Raw genomic sequence first — 21,495 nt, forward strand, 5'->3', positions numbered from 1 at the left:
TTGTGCAACTCGCTGGCTGGTGGTCGCCAAGTAAGGTGCTGTTCGTAGTGTTCGTCGGATTTAGTTTTCTCGCAAGATGACTGAACGAATTGAGCAAAGATACTGCATCAAATTCTGTCAAAAGCTTGGTGATTCTCAAAGCCAAACAATTCGTAAGATTCAGCAGGTGTTTGGAGAAGAAGCGATGGGTGTAACACAAATTAAGGAGTGGTTCAACCGATTCAAAGATGACTGCACATCAGCGGAGAGTGAGCAGCGTTGTGGCAGGTCTCAAACTGCTCAGAGTGCAGTTAATGTTGAAAGATTGTGAAATTTGGTGATGGCAGATCGTCGTTTGGCAGTGCGGGAGATCGCAGAAGAGGTTGGAGTGAGTAAAGATTCTGCACATGCAATTTTGCGTGAAGATTTAGACATGAACCGAGTGGCTGCAAAATTCGTACCCAAGTTGTTGTCGCCGGAACAAAAAGCACGTCTCTGCACATTCATCCCAATTGATCCACACTTTCTTATCCAAACATGGGATTACAACCGTTCGCCAACCTCTCTACTCTCCAGACCTGTTTCCTTGCGACTTCTGGTTGTATCCAAAATTGAAGACGCCGATGAAAGGATCCAGTTTTGAGAGTAGAGAAGAGATAATGCTGAACGCGACGACGGAGCTGAACACCATTCCAAAAGAAGACTTCCAGAGGTGTTTCCAGCAATGGAAGGATCGGTGGGCTAAGTGTGTACAAGCACAAGGGGCCTACTTTGAAGGGGATTAGGGTCCCAACTCCGTCAGGTATTCGAAATATTTTTTCCGGCCAAAGGTCGGATACTTTTTAGACAGGCCTCGTATATATATATATATATTAAATATTACTCATTTCAACATAAGGGACAACTAATGGTTATTTCGAGAATTATTTTACAAATATGTATTAAGAACAGAAATACTGGAATACTCTGTAAATAGCCAACTTATTAATGATATAGCAAATTAAAATAAATCTTCTTTCTGTATAGCGCTATAGCCAATAGGAAAACTTTGTTGCTGAATAATGTTATTCCATACCTTTTTGATCTTAGCATTGTTCTTCCAGTTTTTAATTTTCATTATGGTTAGATCTTTCGTTACATTATCAAACCGTTCTTTCAAGAGAGATTTTTAATGGATAGTTTGTTTGATTTGGTTTGTATATTTATTGGTTTCTGATTAAAAAATTTTTACCCATTATTTCCATTTATTCAGGTTCCGCAGTGGACTGATCATTAAGACACGGTACCCAGCAGATCACCGAAGTCAAGCATCACTGGCTGCGGTCAGTGTGCGGGTGGGTGACCACTTGGATCAGTCTGGGTAGGGACCGAGGGTGTGCGGTATTGGTCCTCATTAAACTGTGCTACCGTAAAGTGCTCGACTTCGCGCGCAAGTCGTCGGGCTACCGAAGCGGGGGTGCCATCCCCTCCGCAGAGGATCAAAATTGTGATGGCACGTCTTCGGATTATCCTCAGGGATGTTTCCCAGACCGTCGCCAATAGCCCATTTGTGCAGCTCTAGTGCGACTTAAATCAACAACAACATCCATTTATTCAGTTTGTATGGGTCAACCGTTATAAGGAGTTGAATTTTTTTAATCAATTGATGTTTTTTCTTTCTTTATAATCTAAACGGTTCTCTATTGTTGATAATCATTTACTGTGAATTTTTTCATTTAAATCGCTGCAAAATTTTTTCTTTTTTTCTTCTTTAAAGCATTAACAAGTTATGTTTTTTTTTTTTCAAATTTACTTTCAGGAACAGAAAAACAAAAATAATTCAAAAAATATTCTATCCTAAATAAGTAAATACAAAACTAGCAACAGTTATTTTTTTCCGAATCAATGAACTTCATTTTAACATGTTTTTTCATATATTCATTACAAATAAAATCCAATTTCATTCAATTTTTCATACATTCATTATAAATTGAAATTGAAATTCTCAATCACTTATTTTTGCTCATTCTATCTCAGTGATCCAGCCATTTCTAAGGATTCTATTTTTCAAATCACACGAAATTTTTGTTATTACCTAAATGGCTAAGTAACTATTATTTATAATCATAAACAGTGGATTAATTATTTATATTAGCCCAAAAACTCTTCTGAAATTTTTTCTTTCAAACATAAGTTCTTTTTTTGCTCCAAAACACTGTTTAAGTTTAAATACAGGAAACTAAAAATAATTTAAACGTAATAAATATATAAATACAAAACTAGAAACAGTTCGTTTTTTCATTAAACCATAAACTTCATTTTATTATAATTTTTTATTCTAGTTCGTTTATACAAGAAAACCTTAAGATTTTTTTACCGTTTACGGCGGAAAGAAAACAATCATAAGAGTAACACACATTAAATAAAAATGCTCAATCTTCATTAAGAATCTTTGGTTCATTTATCATTAAATAACCATAAAAATAAATGCATTTCCTCCTTTTATGTTCGCGATTCTTACCTCATCGTTTTTTTTTTCCTTTCTTTTTTTACTAGAGGCAATTATTCTCAAGAGAACATCGGGAGATTTGATATGTACCGAAGATAAATGATGAAAAGTGAGAATACTCTAATTGCCTAAGCTTGATAAATTGCTGGTCGATCTCTAATAAGTTGTTTTTGTAAGTTATACTTGATGTTTTTTCATTGCTGATAGTATTTACAAAATCACTCGTCGTTGAATTTTTCTTTGTAAATGCGACAAATACAAACTTAGAATTTTTTTCTTAAATTTTCAAATGTATTCCAAGAAACTAGTTGCTAAATTGCTTTTTGTGGAGTAAGATTTTTTATATATATGATGGACGTAAATAGAGATGAAATACCCGATTAAAAAATCTAAGGAAAACTGAGACATAAAGCGAAAAAGGTGGGATGCACTGACATAAATGACATCATCCCCGTAAGTGGAACTTTGCCATATAGTGTAGATGCAGTTTCTACAAGACAATAAAAATAAAAAAAATAAAAATTTCGCTAGACAATTGTGTGTTTATTCAAGGAAAGTGCGTTTTTAGTTATTATTTCGTGACTTAAGTTATCGCATGCATTAGTTGAAATATTTAAGGTACCCCCCTCACTTCAAGATGAGATCATTAGATTAGAAGTTATTGAGGTAGTCAGCTTTATTTTAATTTTTTTTATTTTATGTTCACTGTTAATACAATCATTTGGGTACTTCAACTTCAAGAAGAAGATTAAGGATACCCACACATGTGACTTATGACGTCATTGCCTACTGATCGTTTACAAGCAAACTGGTGTGCTGATATAAGTTTCCCCACATAAGTTATGATATTAGTTTTCAACAAATTTATGCACATATTTGCATTGTTGAAATAGAATTCGTTCTCATCTACGTCTTTTACTTAACTTAGTTTTAATATCTGTTTATATATTTCATTGTAACCATGATATATAGTTGTTTTGCATACCTGGCAACTTCGATACATAACTAGTTTTTTTTTAAACACGATTTTGTGACTGTCTTTGTGTTAAGTACGAAATATATGGGGAAAGAATAGAAATATTTGTTATAGAATTTTTCCTAGGAATATAGAATGTTCCTTTTAAGAGAAGATACCTGATCTGCATGGTATGGCTTACTCGTAATGGAATGGAAAGAACATCTGCAAACGTAATTAAATGCTACGTTTCGACATCCAATCAGGATCGAGATATCAACACTTTATCCCTTGCAGGAACCCCGTTCTAAACACTTTTTTTTGTCATGCTACACATCAATGGTATCTTTATCAGTGTTCCCATTTATATTTCTTAAAATTTTTTTTAAAGAAATTAAAAAAAAACTTTAATATTCCTTACTATTTATTACACATAATTTCATGTATACTTTGATATAACACATATTTGATATTTCGACCTCAAAAGTTCTGTTGCAGAACCGAGTGGTTAGCGTGCCTGATTGCGGAGCCGATGGTAGCGGGTTCGAATCCCGCTCAGGACATGGATGTTTCTATGTCCTTTCTTGTTTGTGTGTGAATGTGACCGCCCTGTAAACGGGTTTGCGGTTGTGTGACGTGCGCGAAGCTGCTCCACCGCTGTGGCTTCACCACAGGTGCCCACTGGGTAAGGATAAGAGAGTAGCAGCTCTGGCACTCCTGGCCAATGGGACAATACATCTCAAATGTCCGCCATTAAAAAAAATCAGAAAGTAAATATTATCTTCTTTGTTTCAGCTTACTTCAAAAGCATAGATTTTAAAACCTTTCATTTTTTATGTGTTTTCTTAGTTAAGATTTTTTTTAATTTCATCTATTTCTATATTTAAAAAAATCAATATTAGTAAACTCTTAAATAGAGCATAAATTACATCTTAAGAAACTTCATTTGCATAATGTGTTTGTTTCGCGATTTTCTTAAAAATATATTACTAATAAAGTTCAAAAACTGTTAATATGCACATTTTTTACTAATCAGCAGATTAAGTGGATTATTCCGTTTAAAGCCAGAGTCAGGTGTTAGCAGTAATTTACAAATGGAATGTGAGCATTAACAGTTTTCCGTATCATTAAAGCTCAAAAGTTTCTCTTATTTTACCAATTACTTTGTTGACTGTTTTATTGAATTTCCTGACTCGATTCTTCAGAAATTGAAATAATATGTTAATTTTCTTAATTGTAACATTATTTTAAACCATTTAAATCTTTGTATTACAAATTTTAAAGTGATTAATGACTGTTATGTTGATTACTTGACTGTAGCAAGTCGATATTTTAGATAAAGAAAATCATTTTATTCTACCGATTATCTTGTTCAGATTAATTAGTGACCTTATTTAATCTGAATATTCACTAGATAATCTACAGAATAACAGATTTATAGACATGGTTCCAAATAGAAACTTTGTTTTACACTATTTTTTCCTTTCTTCAACGAAAAAATTTCAAATCAAAACTTTGAAGCAGCTGTAAATTACATTTGTCGTTTGGCTCTGAGCCGTACTTTTTAGAATAATCGACCACGATCTTATCAGTTTTCCATTTGGAGAGTTTCAAATGATATGTCAAGTGCATAGTAAAGCGATAAAGACAGGGAGTGCTCAATAAAATTCCCAAGAGATTTTTCTAACTCTTCACTGCCTGATTACATTTTCACCAAGATTGTAATAGAAGATAGTGATGCATTTTATTTTAAATCTTTTTGCACTCGTCGCCACAAGATAGAAGTTTTTTCTTGGGTGATTCAATGGTTATAAATAGAGGCTTTTAATATGATTGCTAGTTGTAAATAAAATAAATATAATATACATTTTTTTGAGTCTAGTGAATGTCTCGTTTTCTTATTAGTTTGTATTCGAAGCTTGATTAGAATTATTTATTTATTTTTGGGGGGGGGTTTTCATGATTATGAATGCAAAATTATTTGACATTTGAATTGTAAATATTTGTAACTAGCCGCAAAGGCGGCCAGCTGTCCGCCACGCTAAAGGTTTAAACAAATAAAGTTTTTTAAAACATAGCAGGAAATCTGAAGATTAGTGGACAATTAAAGTGTTTCTGTCCTGCAATTTTGTCTTCANTTATGAATACAAAATTATTTGACATTTTAATTGTAAATATTTATAATTAAAACTTTGATCTCACTCACAAATTAAGGAATATTACGTATTATTCTCACTTTGTATGAAAATTATTCTCACTTACAAATTATGGAATATTTAATCTTGGGTGATTCAATGATTATAAATAGAGGCTTTTAATATGAATGCAAGTTGAAAATAAGATAAATATAATGTATATCTTTTGATTCTAGTGAATGTCTCGTTTTCTTACTAGTTTGTATTCGAAGTTCGATTAGAATTATTATTATTATTATTACTTTTTTTTTCTTTTGGATTTTTCATGATTATGAATACAAAATTATTTGACATTTGAATTGCAAATACACTGGTGGACAAAATTAAGAGATGGAAGACATTTTCTCAAATATCTCAAAAATTACTGAATATAAATAAATGAAATTTGGTATGGATATAGCTTATGCCGTGATAATAAAGTATGCAAAGCAAAAATGAGAGTGCCATTCACGGGTAAGACCTATTGCCAATAAATCCAATGAAGTCTGAACTTAAGATAAAAGATGACAACAAAAGGGAGGCTTGTACAGTGTGTGTTGCCTCTAGTGTGGTGTATGGCCACCCCTGACAGACAGCATGCACAACGTGTATGCATGCTGTTAATAAGGGAGTTAAGGAAGACTTGTGGAAGACCCTCCCATTCTTCCACCAGAGCAATCTTTACCTCCAGAATGGTTCAGGAAGGTTGGCGAATCGCAATAGCTCTCCCAAGAGCATCCCAAGCATGTTTAATAGGATTCAGGTTAGGGGATTTAGCTGGCCAATTCATTCGTTGAATATACTCGCTTTCCAGATAATCATAAACCATGAGAACCCTATGTGGTCGAGCATCGTCGTCCATAAATATGAACTCAGGGCCAACAGCGCCCCTGAAAAGACGCACATGGGGCTCTAGGACCTCCTGTCTGTACCTCTGGGCATTCACGGAACCATTGTCAAACACATGGAGTGGTGTGCGGGTATCTTGCATGTGCGAATGAATGTGGGAAAATGCTTTCCATCTCTTAATTTTGTCCAACAGTGTATTTATAATTAAAACTTTAATCTCACTTACAAATGATGGAATATTACATAATACGCTTATATTTTTACGAGACTAAAAGTTTTCGCATTTCTTTCATAGTGTTACTAATCTGAATTAACATGGTATTCTTTTGATAAATTAGATAAAGTTAAATTAAAACTATTCGTTACATTAATTTTCAATTAATAAATAGAAATAATACTTCAAAAATATACATCTGAAAAATTGGTTTAAGAGAATTGAGCTATGTTGAGGAAAATAATATACATGCATTTAGGTGTACAGTCTTGTCTTCTGCAAATTCCACGTACTCGCTATTCAAGCTATATTTAAAAAAATATCTTAGTTATGTTCCATTTTGTTTACACGTCAGAATAAAAAACGGTTACTTGAATGCATAGTTTCGTTTGATTGCTGCTCAACCGAGTTTTGAATGTAGTTAAGGCATACGAAAAAGTTACTTCATTTCTATTTCTTAAATGACAGATTACACAGATCGTAATTTAGCGTAAATTTAGTTTATTTCAGATGTACCACAAAGTAAAGTTTCCTGAAATGTAGGTAAAGCTACAAGCAACAAAGCCTATATCAAATCCCTACTGGAAAAGTTTAATATAAACAGCAACATTTTTCCTCCGGATATTTTGTGAAGCAGCAAAAAATTCCATAAAGAGACTGGATAGCATATTTCAGTTTCATTAAAACCATAACAAGAATCTTCAAAATTTAAATTTTTTTTCAATCTCTAGAGATGCATAGCTTTAAAAAAACATGCTCGTTATGATTTTTACCATAGTTTATTCACATCAGGAAGTGTTAAACTGCATGCTCAATAGTTGAAAGAAGTGAATGACTAAGAATGTTTTGTTCTGAGATCTGCGGTATTTTAAGTGTTGCGATCAAGATAGAGGAAATTTTTGAACTATCTCCACAGCCAAAAATAAGATAGAATTAATTTGCTTTCACATTTTTTTTCTTTTCCTGTCCAAGAAGACATTTTTTCCTTTTGAATTATCTGGAGAATTTCCTCTTGATTAGTCTGGAGAACTGGAATGGCAATCTGTATGGAAATGCTCTTTCTAACTGAGGTTAAATTCTCATGTTAGTTTTTGATATTGACTGCTAGTAAGTGTCAAGTTCAATTTAAGGATCTCTGTTAAGGTCCCTTAAAGGGAACAAATACGTATGATAAAATACTATGCTAATAGAATAAACTTACAGTAATTCTTAACTACCGTCATGTGGGCTGCTTTGTGCAGCGGGGGCTACTTTGTGCAAATTCGAATTTGGCACTTTTCAAGTGCTGCGTGAAATTTGAAGATAGAAGTCTCCTCTATTACTACAAACATTTTTTTGAACTTTCAAACAATCTCAAAGTGGGTTTTGTTTATCCAATGTCAACAACTTTTCGAGAACGTCAGACGTCGAAAAGTGTGCGTGGAAACTTTAGCTGTGAAATGCAAAGACGTTGATAAAACAATTGTCATAAGTGCAATTTTTTTTATTTATATATTAATAAAAAATTATATCATGTTAGCGGTAAAAAAATTTGAAAATTAATAACAAATAAACCGAAAATGAAAAGAAATGCACTGTGGGGATACTTTGTGCAAAGTTTCATTCGTTTTTTTTTTCGACAGAAAAATTGTTAGACGTTATAAAAAAATGCTTGGAAAGAGAAACTACCGCGATTACACTTTAGAAAAGCTGGAACAATGTTTGCAAGCAGTTGCTGGTGGTATATCGATTGCAGAAGCTTCTAGGAAGTACAAAATCCACAGAAACACTATCTCTAATAAAATTAACAAGAAACACGTCAAACGTGCTGGTAAACTATTATTTTTCTTCTTCAAAGACTTTCTAATGAATTAATCAAACGAAAATATAATATATTTTACACGTATGACACACATTTATTTATATATACTCACATAAAAATATATTTTATAGGACATCAGGTGATTTTGACACAAACTGAAGAGCAAGTTCTGTCATGTTAATTCAAGCTGTTATGTTCAAATTTATCAATATTATAAATGTTAATGAATATGTAATAATTATTATTTTTGAAATTCCATCCATTGCAATTTCATTCAAAAATGCATATGGTTTCCTCTTGTTTAAACTCAAATGCTTGAAATAAACATTCTTTTTAAGAAAAAATTCTTCATAAAAAATAGTTCTTTAACGCTGAAAATTATTTTCAAACTAATATCTTTACATATCTTGATGTTTTTGTTATTAAAAGTGTCAACTAACTTTTTAACAATTTTATACCAATATTTTACTACAAACATGATTATTAAACTGAATTCCAATCGCTGCACAAAGTAGCCCCACTTGGGGGCAACTTTGTGCAAGGTATGTTTCGGCTTATTATTTGTAAATATTACTTACAAATAATGCCAATATTGATCAAATTCACTCGTCTGAGTCCAGCTATGAATATAATATCGATAAATTTTACTAAAGTTTGAATTAAAATAGTTTTTTACACGTCAAAGTTAAAAAACTGCAAAATCATGCACCCCACATGACGGTACTGATTTCAGAAGCAATGCTAAAAACGCAGCAGAATTTTTTTCTTATTATCAAGTAAGGATTGAAAAAAAAACTCAAAAAAAAAGGCTTGTAATATTCAAAAGAAAAGTTTCAGTTTAAATATTTAATAGCTTGTTCTCTAAAAATGAACCTTAATCTCGTTAAAATTTCCCTGTCCTAAAATATACCCAACAAAGCAGTTCATTCCCAACAATACCAGTACCCAGTAAATTATACCCAACAAAGCAGTTCATTCATTTTTAGTAACACAAACCTTCGCTGCCATGTTTTAATAAATGCATTTGTATAAATGAGTTTTATTTATTTTCATTATAATTAAAAACATTCTTTCATTTTGAACTATTTCTTTAAATTCATGTTTTCCATTAAAAAAATTACTCCTTAATTCCTTAGTTATTCAACTGATTTCACTAGTAAAAAGTTTTATTTCGAAAAAATGGGTTTAAAACCAATTGTGTGCGCCGTTGCCATAAATTAAGCTTACATGTGTTGTGGTTAGTTAACTATTCTCCTTAACCAGCAAATCAGACAAGTTAGTCTGGCAGCAGTGCATGTGACATCCTGTAAGTAATATCTTAAAACCGGATGTCCATAACGTTAATTTACCGCCATATCATTGCGTTTGTCATAATTTGTACTCTGCAATAATTGCACTGAATTAGTCAAATGCCTGTTCTCTTCATTTCACGAGAAAATGTGAGCTCAGTTACTCATAGGTATTTAATTGATAACATCAAACTAATTATGCTTGTGCGGAAAGAGAATCCTTCATACTCCCATTAAATATAATTTATTGATTTCAAATATTAAACCAAAATACTTCAAAAAACATAAGATAAGAAGTAATATACTTTTGTGTGAAGTGTTCAATTATGAAAATATATTCAGAGAAATTAATATATATATATATATTAATTTCTCTGAATTTCTCTAATTTGTCCTCTTCCGATTCAATACCTTTCGTACTTTGATTAATTTATTTGTATAAGGATATTCCATGGCATTTCTCACTATTTTTTATCAATGTGGTGATGTTTCACTGGCCTCAAGTATAAGTTAATTTTTTAAATTAATGAAATTATTTAGTTTTATTTCCAGTGACAAAAAATCAAGGATTTTAATTCGCTAAGTTTTTTTAAAAACTATTCCTTATGTAGATTGCATGATTAAAACCTTTGGTATATGTCTTGGGGAATTTCTTAAATATAAAATTATTTAAACCAACACATTTGGTTTACTTATTTAATTTTTAGAGAAATTTTTTACATTGTTGTGATGTCACAACATTTTCTATATACGAATGCTTTAACTCGCATTGTATTGTAACTTTTGTCTATTCACAAATTATAATTTTTTTTTTCCTTCTTAACTAAATATTTCAGTTTTCGCTTTGTTAAAAATATTTTTTGTTTGCAGCTTTAATTTCGAATTGTGCGCGGAAAATCTGTATTTTTCGATAATTTAGTGAAAGAAATGCAGAAAAGAAGCATATGAATTAATGAAAAGATCTGTGTAGGCAAAATACAAGGTATGGATTTATTAAGACTCGTTATAAATTTATTGAATTATGAATTTCCTTTTTTTTTCTTTAATTCAACCTCTATAGCAACCTCTAAATATTACCTCGTTGTACTTTTTAAAATATCTATTATCTATTTATGGAATAAGGTGAAAATTAAGCAAGTTATTTTATGGAATATTACCCGATTTTATTAATGAAATACAAAATATAAAATATAAATATTCTAAACTGATGATTTAAAAAATCGCAATTTTAGTAGAAAATTAATTTAACTCATTATTGATGTTTATCTGTAGATCATCTAGCTATTTTTGATGCTCTTTTGCCACATCAATAAATATATTATTTGCAATATTAAATGTATTGGAAAATATTCATTGCAGAAAATATTAATACTTTATTAGAAATTATTCTGTTTTGACGTACACTAATTATTAGATTTGACTCCCGATGGCTGAGCGGTAGCGCTTCGCGCTGTCGTATCACAGTTACCTGGTTCGATCCTGGGGCCGGGCAAGGTTGACTCAGCCTTTCATCCCTTCAGTAGGTCGATAAATGAGTACCAAGCATGCTTGGGAACTAAACAATGGGGGTTCCGCATACGGCTGACCACCTGACCGGAACATCTGCTCCTGCACCCCAGTGCCCAAGGTCAAGAAAACTGAGATGGGCACAGTAGGCCTTGGCCCTCATGGGCTGGCGCGCCACTGAGTTTAGTTTTTAATTTTTAGATTTAGGGGAGTGTCACTAAAAGTATATAAATATGTAATAAGTAAAATAATTTTGTGATAAAAATAATAAATGAGGTTTATCTATTGTTAATACATTGGTCATTTTCATTTACACCTGAAAAAAACAGTCAAAGAACATAATTTTTGTAACTGAACGGGGCTATCCGACACATTTTGAAAAGAGCTGAAAAGCGAGTTTTTTTAAATTTCTATTTTTTTTTAAGTTAAACTATTATTTTCTTTGTTTATTCCTTTTGCATTATTTAATTAGATGATAAAACAATAGAAACATACAAAAATATTGATTATTACTCAATATTATACAGAAATATAAGCAATACTCCTTAAGTGGGCGGCCTACCCGACTCTCCCCTATACATTATTATATTAAATTGTATATTTCATATACATTATTCGTTAGGACATTGTGATATATGACCATTAAATATTTTTTTTGCACAAAATTTATGCATTTGATCTACAAACTAGTTGGCAGAAATCGCCTATTGCAACATGTTTAGGAAACAGCTTGTTTTTATACCTCTTACATTGTCGTATAAGATATGCGTTGATGATATGATTTATAGCCGAATTATCTATTGATGAGATATGAGATGACATGGTGCACTTAAAAATTTGTATAGCTAATTGGTATACTTAAAAACTGCTATAATTAAAAATATTTTACTGTGACAATTGCTAATTTGTTTTCTTACAACATGTTGACGATAATTGAAGCCTTAGAATGTGTTCTTTGAGGACATAAATATAATTATAAGAAAATAGAAAATAAAAATCATAAAAAAAGAATTTAAAATAAAAAATAACTGAGTTAAATATTGTTGAATTAAGATTTTAATTAGTATGGAAACAATATGAACGCACTTTAAAATGAACACAATTATTTAAAATGTATAAAAAAAATTTAAATGGCTCAGAAGCTTATTGCGCTATATTCAAATTTTAAAAAGCGTTAATAAAACTCAACATCGCATGTTTAAATTGGGAAGTAACCTAAATACTAGCCTTAAAAAATTTTTTGAAAAATATATATCTTCAAATTTCCGTTTCTCAACTCAATTCATTTAAACCTTTTTGCATGTTTATGAGTTACTTAGCAGAATAAGTAGTACTAATAATTATTTTTTTTAAAAATGAGTATGCAAATAAAAAGCGTGCCACAGGAAAGGTATATTATCATTATTTACCAAGACCATTAATTATTATATAGAATTAGTCTAAATGAGTCATTCAGTGTACGACTGGTCGAGGATATAATGAAAGATACCCTCCAAATGTTTATGCTACAGGCAATTGATGTTCAATCATGTTTTCATGCTTGGTCATCAAATACACATCTCAATGGTGACACAGATCCACCGATCCACCCAATAGCATGCTTCTATTAATGTCCGTTACAACAGCAGTGATGCCTCTCGGTAGTGTTGTTGGCATGGGGAGTGCAACATGATGATCATCATGTAAGCATATCATGAAAAAATGCATATTTATGCACCAACAAATGTATGTTTATACATACAGCAAAGGTATGTTTATGCATACAACTAATGCATGTTTATGCATACAACTAATGTATGTTTATGCATGCAACAAATGTATGTTTATGCATGCAACAAATGTATGTTTATGCAAACAACAAATGTATGTTTATGCACACATGTACGCATGAAAAAATTTATGCTTATGCACACATCTACCCCAATGCCAAAATTTTTGAATGCATCACTGCTACTATTATGGACTTTGATTAAAACATGCTTTCCAGTGTATAGACGGGACTATTTTAACCCTTTGACGCAAAGTTTTTATTAAACTTATCATCCATACTTTTTTCATTATTTTATTTGTATTAATTTAGATACCAATAAGTTTAAAATATTATATTCAGCGTTTTAATAATTTTTGGTTTCGAAATACCGCATGAAATTCCGGTGTCTTTTTCTGCGTTAAAGAAAAAATCTTCCAAACACCTCTCTCTTACAAACAATAATTATTCAAATTAGCAGTTATTTAAATCAAAGAAAATTAGTTATTCATTATTGAAATTTCATCATCTTGCAAATATATTTATTAATATTTTTTTTTAAGTATGGCTACTTTACTTTTTTTTGCTGTTTATGTTTTAATATAAATATAATTCCGATAATCTAACAGATTTCTTAGACTAGTAAATACAATTAAAAAATAGGAAAATATATTTTTGCTTGTATCAGAGCATCAGAAAAAATATATAAAAGGAACACATGTGCCCAATCAGCATCGAAGGGTAAACATTGGGATATGTGCTGAAAAATTAAAGAGTAAGCATATTGAGCACTTCTATTATGTCCCAGAAACTTTGTAATTATCACCCATAATTGTGCATAGTATACATGTAAATAAACAGATCTTTGGAACAGGATAATTTATTTTGGCTACGCATGCATTAATAATAACATTTTGGTAATTATCAGATATTCTAAGAAAGAAATTGGGCTTTTTTTTTAATATTACGTGATTTAATTATTATTATAATAAATCATAAAATACTAAATTAAAATTATTATTGTTAAAAGTCTGAAAAAGCTTGTTAAATTGTCCATTTATAACAATTCATTAATTTTTAAGAATTGTTTCAAATTAATACCATTAGAAGTTTAATTTAAAATTTACAGAATAAATCCCCCATTTTAAGTGACTTAAGGCGTTTTCAGTCTAGTGTCAAATTAAGATTGTTGATATTTCTCTCCATTTCACAATAATCGAGTTTATCATCCTCTTTATAAAGGGCGCGTGTAATTTATATGGCTTAGAGCAATTTCCAATTTAAACATTGTTGCAGCTATCACATTTAATTGAGAACTTAAACAAAGGCTCCGGCATCTGCTTCAACACTTCAAAGGAAACAATGGGCAACTCTTAGAAATGATTGGCCTCAATTCCCTTCCCTTTCAATTATACACTTTAACCATACAAAATTCACTCCATTTCGGTAATTAGCTTCATGTTGGTTTAAAGTTGGTTATAGTTAGCACGGCTAACAGTTGTGCTGTATAGAAAGCTTTTATAAAATTCTGGAATACTCTAATGTTATCTGCATTATAACACTGAATATCCTGCGTGGTAGCGTAATATGTGTGGCATAAAAATTCTTTTAATTTTAAATTTTGTCGTAATTTTTTAATGAAAAATACAACGATAAGAATTATAAATGATATATTATTATATTTTTATTAACTTTTATTAAACTGAAATATATTTGTTTTATCTTTCCACTGAAAAATAGAATTTAAAAATAGAATCAGAAAAAAAGGCTCCAGCATCTGCTTTAACATTTCAAAGGAAACAATGGGTAACTCTTAGAAATGATTGGCCTCAATTCCCTTCCCTTTCAATTATACACTTTAACCATACAAAATTCACTCCATTTCGGTAATTAGCATAATGTTGGTTTAAAGTTGGTCATAGTTAGCACTGCTAACAGTTGAGCTGTATAGAAAGTTTATATAAAATTCTGGAATACTCTAATGTTATCTGCATTATAACACTGAATATTGTAGCGTAATAGGGGTGACATTAAAATTCTTTTAACTTTAATGTTTGTCGGAAATTTTTTTTTTATGAAAAATACAAGGAAAAAAATTATAGATGATACATTATTACAGAGATGCAAACTGCTCCGGACACGCCAAAATAATTATAAAAAACGGTAAATAACTACAAAGTAAATTTTGAAAATATTTTACTATTTTTGTTTGCTTTTTAAAAGGTATAACATGACTTAAGTACTATAAAGTGGTGAATTATATAAGCCTACGAATTATTTAAAAATAGTGGTGGATAAAAATCTACTAGATTGAATTTATTAAACCAAGAATCATAATTGATAAACTACCACTTTAAAATATATATTTGCTGTCCGGAGCAAGTTTGCCTCTCTGTTATCATATTTTTATTAACTTTTATTAAACTGAAATTTATTTGTTTTATCTTTTCACTAAAAAATAGAATCAGAAAAAAAAAATTGAGAAATGCAGTTTAAGATCAGGCTTGAGCAGATTCTTCTCATAATCACATGACTGAAAACAATCAGTAGCATAATCACGAAACCAAAACAGGTTCTGGGTCAGCTGACGAAAGCATATCTTGACAAGAGCATCATTTTCCTGAAATATTGTTGTTGATGAGTATTAAATACTAAATAAAGTAGTAATGAATCAAGCCACTCCATAATCAGATCGATGGCTTTTCTCATTTTATTCTCTCAGTTTACAAAACTCTCAATATACGCTCCTCTAATAAATACAGAATATTACAATTAATATTTCGACGAGAAATGAAAAAGTATATTTAATTCAAAAGAGAGAATTGAAATTTAATCAATAAAAAAGCAACTATCGCAGTGATGTAAATTTAGCGAAATTCTTAGAGGCAAAATTTAAATTAGAATTTAATTGCTTTAAAGAAATAAGATTAAATAGCATAGAATCAAACCTTTCCAGATTCATATTAAAGGGGGATTTTCTTTTTTTAACCTCTCACGTAACAACACTCTCAACTTATACTCATCTATTATAAACAGGATATTGCAATTAATATTTTTTAATATGATTGAATTAAAAATTTTATTTTAATTTAATCAAGAAAAAATAATAAATTTATCTTAAATTTAGCAAAACTCTTAACGTTAAAATTGAAATTGTTTTCAAGAAATAATAATTAAAACACAAAGAATATACCACTCCAAAATCTTATTAATGAGAGCTTTCTTTTTTTATGCTCTCAATTAACAAAACTCTTCATTTACACTGATCTATTGAATACAGGATATACAAATAAACAAGCAGAGTAAGCAAAAAAGAAACTTTCATCAACGCAAAAGTTTAATCTAAACTTTAAAAGGAAAAGGATTCAGCAGTATTGCAAATTTAGAGAAATTTTTAAAGTCGAAATTTAAAAAAAAAAAAAAAAAAAAAAAAAAAAAAAAAAAAAAAAAAAAANAAAAAAAAAAAAAAAAAAAAAAAAAAAAAAAAACATTTTATATGTTTTTAAGAAGTAAAAATTGAAAAAGAGGTATAATTTTTTTTCTCAAAAACTAATTAATCGACTTAGTCTGATAAAAAAAATTCATAAATTTTTAAAAAAATAAGCAGATATTTGAACTTTAATGAAGCAATCCAATGAGAGAAAAACTTAAGGCAGTATTTCTGGAAAGCAAATTTTTAAAAAAATAGTTAATTTTGAAACTATGACTTTTTTACTCTTGCTTTTAGCCACCATTAATTAATTATATATATTATTTAATATTTATTCATATATTTACGCAACAAATGATAACCATAAAATTAAATAGTCGTGAATTGTAAAATTCTTTATTCATATTGAAAAGAAATAGCAAAGAAAACTCTCTAAGTAAAAGTTAATTTTACATAAAATTTTTCCCCCGTGACTCTACACTGTAAATAATAAGAATTGTTTAAGGTGGATCTCTATGTTAAGTGATAACAAGTTTATCTTTATTCTTGAAAATCAATTTTTTGTTTTTCTTACCTCTCCATTTATTTTACTTAACAATTCACTTGGTTGCTGAAGCGAAATTGTTACCTACAGCTGGCAAAGTACCTTCTCTCATGAATCGCTACCAAATTTTAATAAAATAAAATTGAATAACCGAAGCCGAAAAATTTAAAAAATTGATCTAGTTTTTAAGGTCAACGTTCATATTCTATGAACACGAAAATTGTCAGAAAATTTGAAAAATTCATAACGATTTTCTGTTCGTGTTTAGAATTTATGAACACGTAAGGTGTCGGAAAACTGTTAAACATTAATTTGTGTGTTAAAATCTTTTTCTATATAAAAAAATACATTTTTTTATTCCAATGCATTTTTTTGAGCAATAATTTTTTTTATTCCAATACATATTTTGGACTAAATAAAAGAAAGGTAATTCTAAATAATCAAATTTTTTTTCATAAACTTTAATTTTTTAACATAATTTAAAGATATTGATTAAATTCCTTATCATAAAAACGGTTTAATCATCAAGCAAGTTCAATGAATTCTTTTTATGACTAATTGTTTTGAATTGTTTTGTTCGTGTGAGAAAATAAATTTTTATGGCAATTAATTATTGATATGGGGAAATTATTATAAAAGTTGGTTTTGAAGTATTATTTTAAAACGCAAAACAAAACTATTAAACATAAACTATCTTATCATTTTAAGACTCATTTATAATTACCTTTTTTCCAAAAATGTTCTGTTAAAAATGCACATCTGATTGGTTCTAAAACTTTATACTTTATGTCTACATAATAACAATATATAGTTAATATTTTCAACTTTCTTAAAAAAATAAAGTTTTAGCAGTGAGACTAGATACATCTTTTTTACGCAATATTTATTAATAATTATAAATTTAAATGTAGAGATTTGAAGTGATTCTCAGTAAAAAAAAAATGTCTTGGAACTAAAATTTTCTTTTTCTGAAAACGTACATTTTTATTTTTATTTTAATAAAACACGATGTGTAGCAAGTTACATCGCTGTATTTTCTAACCATCTTTCTGCACGCACACTAGAGTTAAGAATTTTAATTTTTAAACGAAGTCAAAGTAATTTAATTCCGTGAAAACATAAAAACGAGAACTAGAAAAGTTGTTTCTCATCACACGTTATTATAAAGCCAAAACTCTCGAAATTAGCATACTTGTGTGTAAAACAACGAAAAAACTTAATAAAAAACTATTGTATTCACTAGATAAATTTAGGTTAAATTTTTTAAGAAAAATGATTGTTAAAGATGTAATTAACTAAATGTGAATTACCTAAAATTTATTGCTTTTCAAACTCTCTTAAAAACTAAATTTTTAATAATTTAATTTTTTTAATAATTTAATAATTAAAATTTTGTTCTTTTCTTAGAAATGTTAGGAATTCTAAAGTGATGTAGTTTAGTGAGCGAAACACTTTCTTAAAGACTAAGCAATAAGTTAAAATATTTTATAGTTTGTTTGGTTTAATTATTTACCAATTCTCTGCTTCTAAAAATTTAATATATGTTGCATTCAATCTTATAAATTCATCAATCACATACTGTTCAATAAGTTTAAAAAAAATTGTATCGTAGAAACCTGAAGTTCTGTTAGCAAAAAGAAAGAGACGATATAATAGTTACTATGCAATATAGATCTTTTGTTACATTTATTACCTGGCGTAATTTCAGGTATGTAAAAATACTCTTAAGTTATTAGTACATCTTATTAATTGAATCGAAAGTATTTCATTCCTAAGGAAAAAAAATACTTTACTGTGTTGCATACGACTCCATATATTATTTGATCTTGTTAACATAATGATAAGCAATGACTTGTACACAAATATAAGGAAATAAGACTCTAACCAAACCTAAGCATGAAGTTTTTATTCAAATATTGAATTTTTTCAATAAGAATTTGCTTTTCTCTTTGTTAAGAACAAAGTTACTGTTTTGAAGCGGATAAAAATGCTCCGGTTCTTATACAATGAAAGTTTTGTACACAAAATCTTGCAAAAAGGGCTCTTAAAAACTAGATCAAATATGATTTAGGGATGCAGGAGTTAAGAAAAAAACAAGCAAAAAAAGAACCCAAAGCAAGTTTAGTCAAGTAAGGCTAGGCTCGAAAGATGAAATTGAAAAAAAGGGATATTAGATAATAACATTATATGCATTGTATTCCCAAAAAATATGGTGTTTTAAAATATTTGTTTTATTCAATTAATGTACTCGGATTGTTATGTGTCACTGTTAAACCAAACTTGTAACAATACATTTTCGTATAGATCAAGTTACTGTAGAATAATTTTGTACAAAACATTTTGAAGCTAAAGGAAACTTTTGTGCGAGCAGAATAAATTATTTTGATAAATGAATATTTTCAGCGTGGCTTAAAAAAACGTGTGCTCACACTATTTCTTTTTAATCAGTGACACAAACTTGTTTTTATTAGAAAACTGAAAAAAAATTTTTGGTCTTTATTCATTACTGATTAAAGTAAAGTTGTACATTTCCGCAACAGCCCATTGCAGGCTTGGATTACAGGGAGATAAAGGCTTCGCAATTTTGTAACCCACGGCAAGATTGTGGCAATGTCGTTAGCACTCCTCACAAGCCATCTTTACTTCGCAGACTACCTGGTACCCATCGATCTGAAGCTGCGTGGGTGCCACGCCACCACTGGGAATCGAACCCCAGTTCTTCACAATAACATTTAAGTGTCTGAGCACTCAGCCACTTTGATTAAACATATATTTTAGTAAACATAGATATAAAAATTATACTTACAAGGTAAGTTAGAATAGATTTTGGTGTAAGTTTCAGTTTCACTTCAAAATAAAATAAGATTCTTCTTTAATCAGAGGCTGTCATTGCAAACATTAAATGTTGCTTTAATAGAATTAAAAGAACAAGAAAAAAATGATAGAAATCCTTATGTGAAGTGTATATGTCAAATAATGTAAGCTTTTCTCTCCCTAAAACCTAAACGCAAGATTTTCAGCACTCGTTACCATCTACATTAATATTTACGGTACTAATACTTTCGTCAATACCATGAAATATGTATTGTACCTACCACCACCAATCATCAATCTTTTCAGAGAAAAACAACTTACCACTTGGAAATCTTAAGAAATAAAACATGAAACGGAGTAGTAGAACCCTGTTCATATCTCTTGTGTTGCCGACGCTAATCCACATGTGTTTGTGGGTGTGGACATACTTTTGGCACAAGGCGATAAAGTGTATACGCTATTTTGGTGACAGTTCTTGTCTTTATCGTTTTTGGAAGCTTTTGACACATCATTTGAAACTGTCCGAATGGGAAACAGATAACTTCGTAACCCATAATTCTGAAAAATAAAATTGTGGAAAAGTGGCAGTCTAGATTTTGTTGATATGTCTTACAATTGTGTATTTCCATAGTGTATGAGGTAGAAAAATGCTACCAACCTTCGAAGCCGTTGGAGCTCTATTATGTATTATTTATTGAATGGCATATTTCAGGCTGTTTTTCATTTTTTTAAGAGAGGAATGGTGAAAGATTTCTTTTTAGGTTTTTAAAATTTAAATGAGCTAAATACATGCTATGGTAACCTTTTTTTTTAAATGAAAAACTTTTGACTATTTTTCATTCTCAAGTAATAAAGAGCAGTAAGAAATTTAAAGTTTAACTTCTTTCTAACAATAGTAGCGAAAAAATTAATAAAATTATAAGTCAACACGTCCGTATTCAAAAATAAACAACAGAAATAACACATAAGAAAAATATTTTTAAAACACCAAGAATTAGAAATTTCATTTTTTATTTTAAAAATTCCTTAAATGACGCATAAAAAATTTATGAAAATTTTATACACAGTAAAATCTGCTGTGTAATATTGCTGTGTAATTTGATGATGAACGATCCCCGAAAAATATTTAATGTAAAATTATTTTTAGTTAATACCTAATCAAGTGTTATTATGTACCTCAATGGAAGCAGTAAATTCTAAACAATAATGGAAAGCGCTTTCTTCAAGCTCAAAGGCATTCATACAGTTCCGGAAATATTTTTTATTGAAATTTAGGATTATTCCAGAAACATGTTTTTATATCATCCACAGTACTTTGACGTACTTTGATATCGTTTTGAGATTGTTTACAATTGAGTATGGAACGAAAAAAAATTGCCATTGTCTTTACGGCAGTTGAACTTACAGAAACGAAATTTAACCGTTGCTCAAAGTATTGGCGTTTCAAATGGCGTAATAAAGAGAATAATAATTTGAATTAATTGCATTATTTGCATTAAATAATTTTATAGCATTTCATTTCTTCCCGCTTATGTGCAGTTTAGCCTAATTCAAGATTTCCTTAATATTCTCTCTGTTATGCGTAAGTTTCCCTTGCTAGTTTTATTTTAAAAAATTCAATTCATATATATACCCTAAGCTAACTATTCTATTTTTAATTTCATCGAAAACATAACTTCACTGATCCCTGAGGGTATTATATATT

General features: G+C 29.6%; 1 long non-coding RNA gene across 1 annotated transcript in view; it reads left to right on the plus strand.

The window, feature by feature from the left end:
• LOC107452554 (uncharacterized) overlaps positions 1–21,495 on the plus strand; it is an 89,904-nt gene that overhangs the window by 13,085 nt on the left and 55,324 nt on the right. Inside the window, exon 2 of the long non-coding RNA XR_001585194.3 lies at positions 2,515–2,639. This is a non-coding gene — a long non-coding RNA (uncharacterized lncRNA). The remainder of the gene's footprint in view (positions 1–2,514; positions 2,640–21,495) is intronic.

This window comes from Parasteatoda tepidariorum, chromosome 3, assembly GCF_043381705.1.
Source record: "Parasteatoda tepidariorum isolate YZ-2023 chromosome 3, CAS_Ptep_4.0, whole genome shotgun sequence".
NCBI lineage: Eukaryota > Metazoa > Arthropoda > Arachnida > Araneae > Theridiidae > Parasteatoda > Parasteatoda tepidariorum.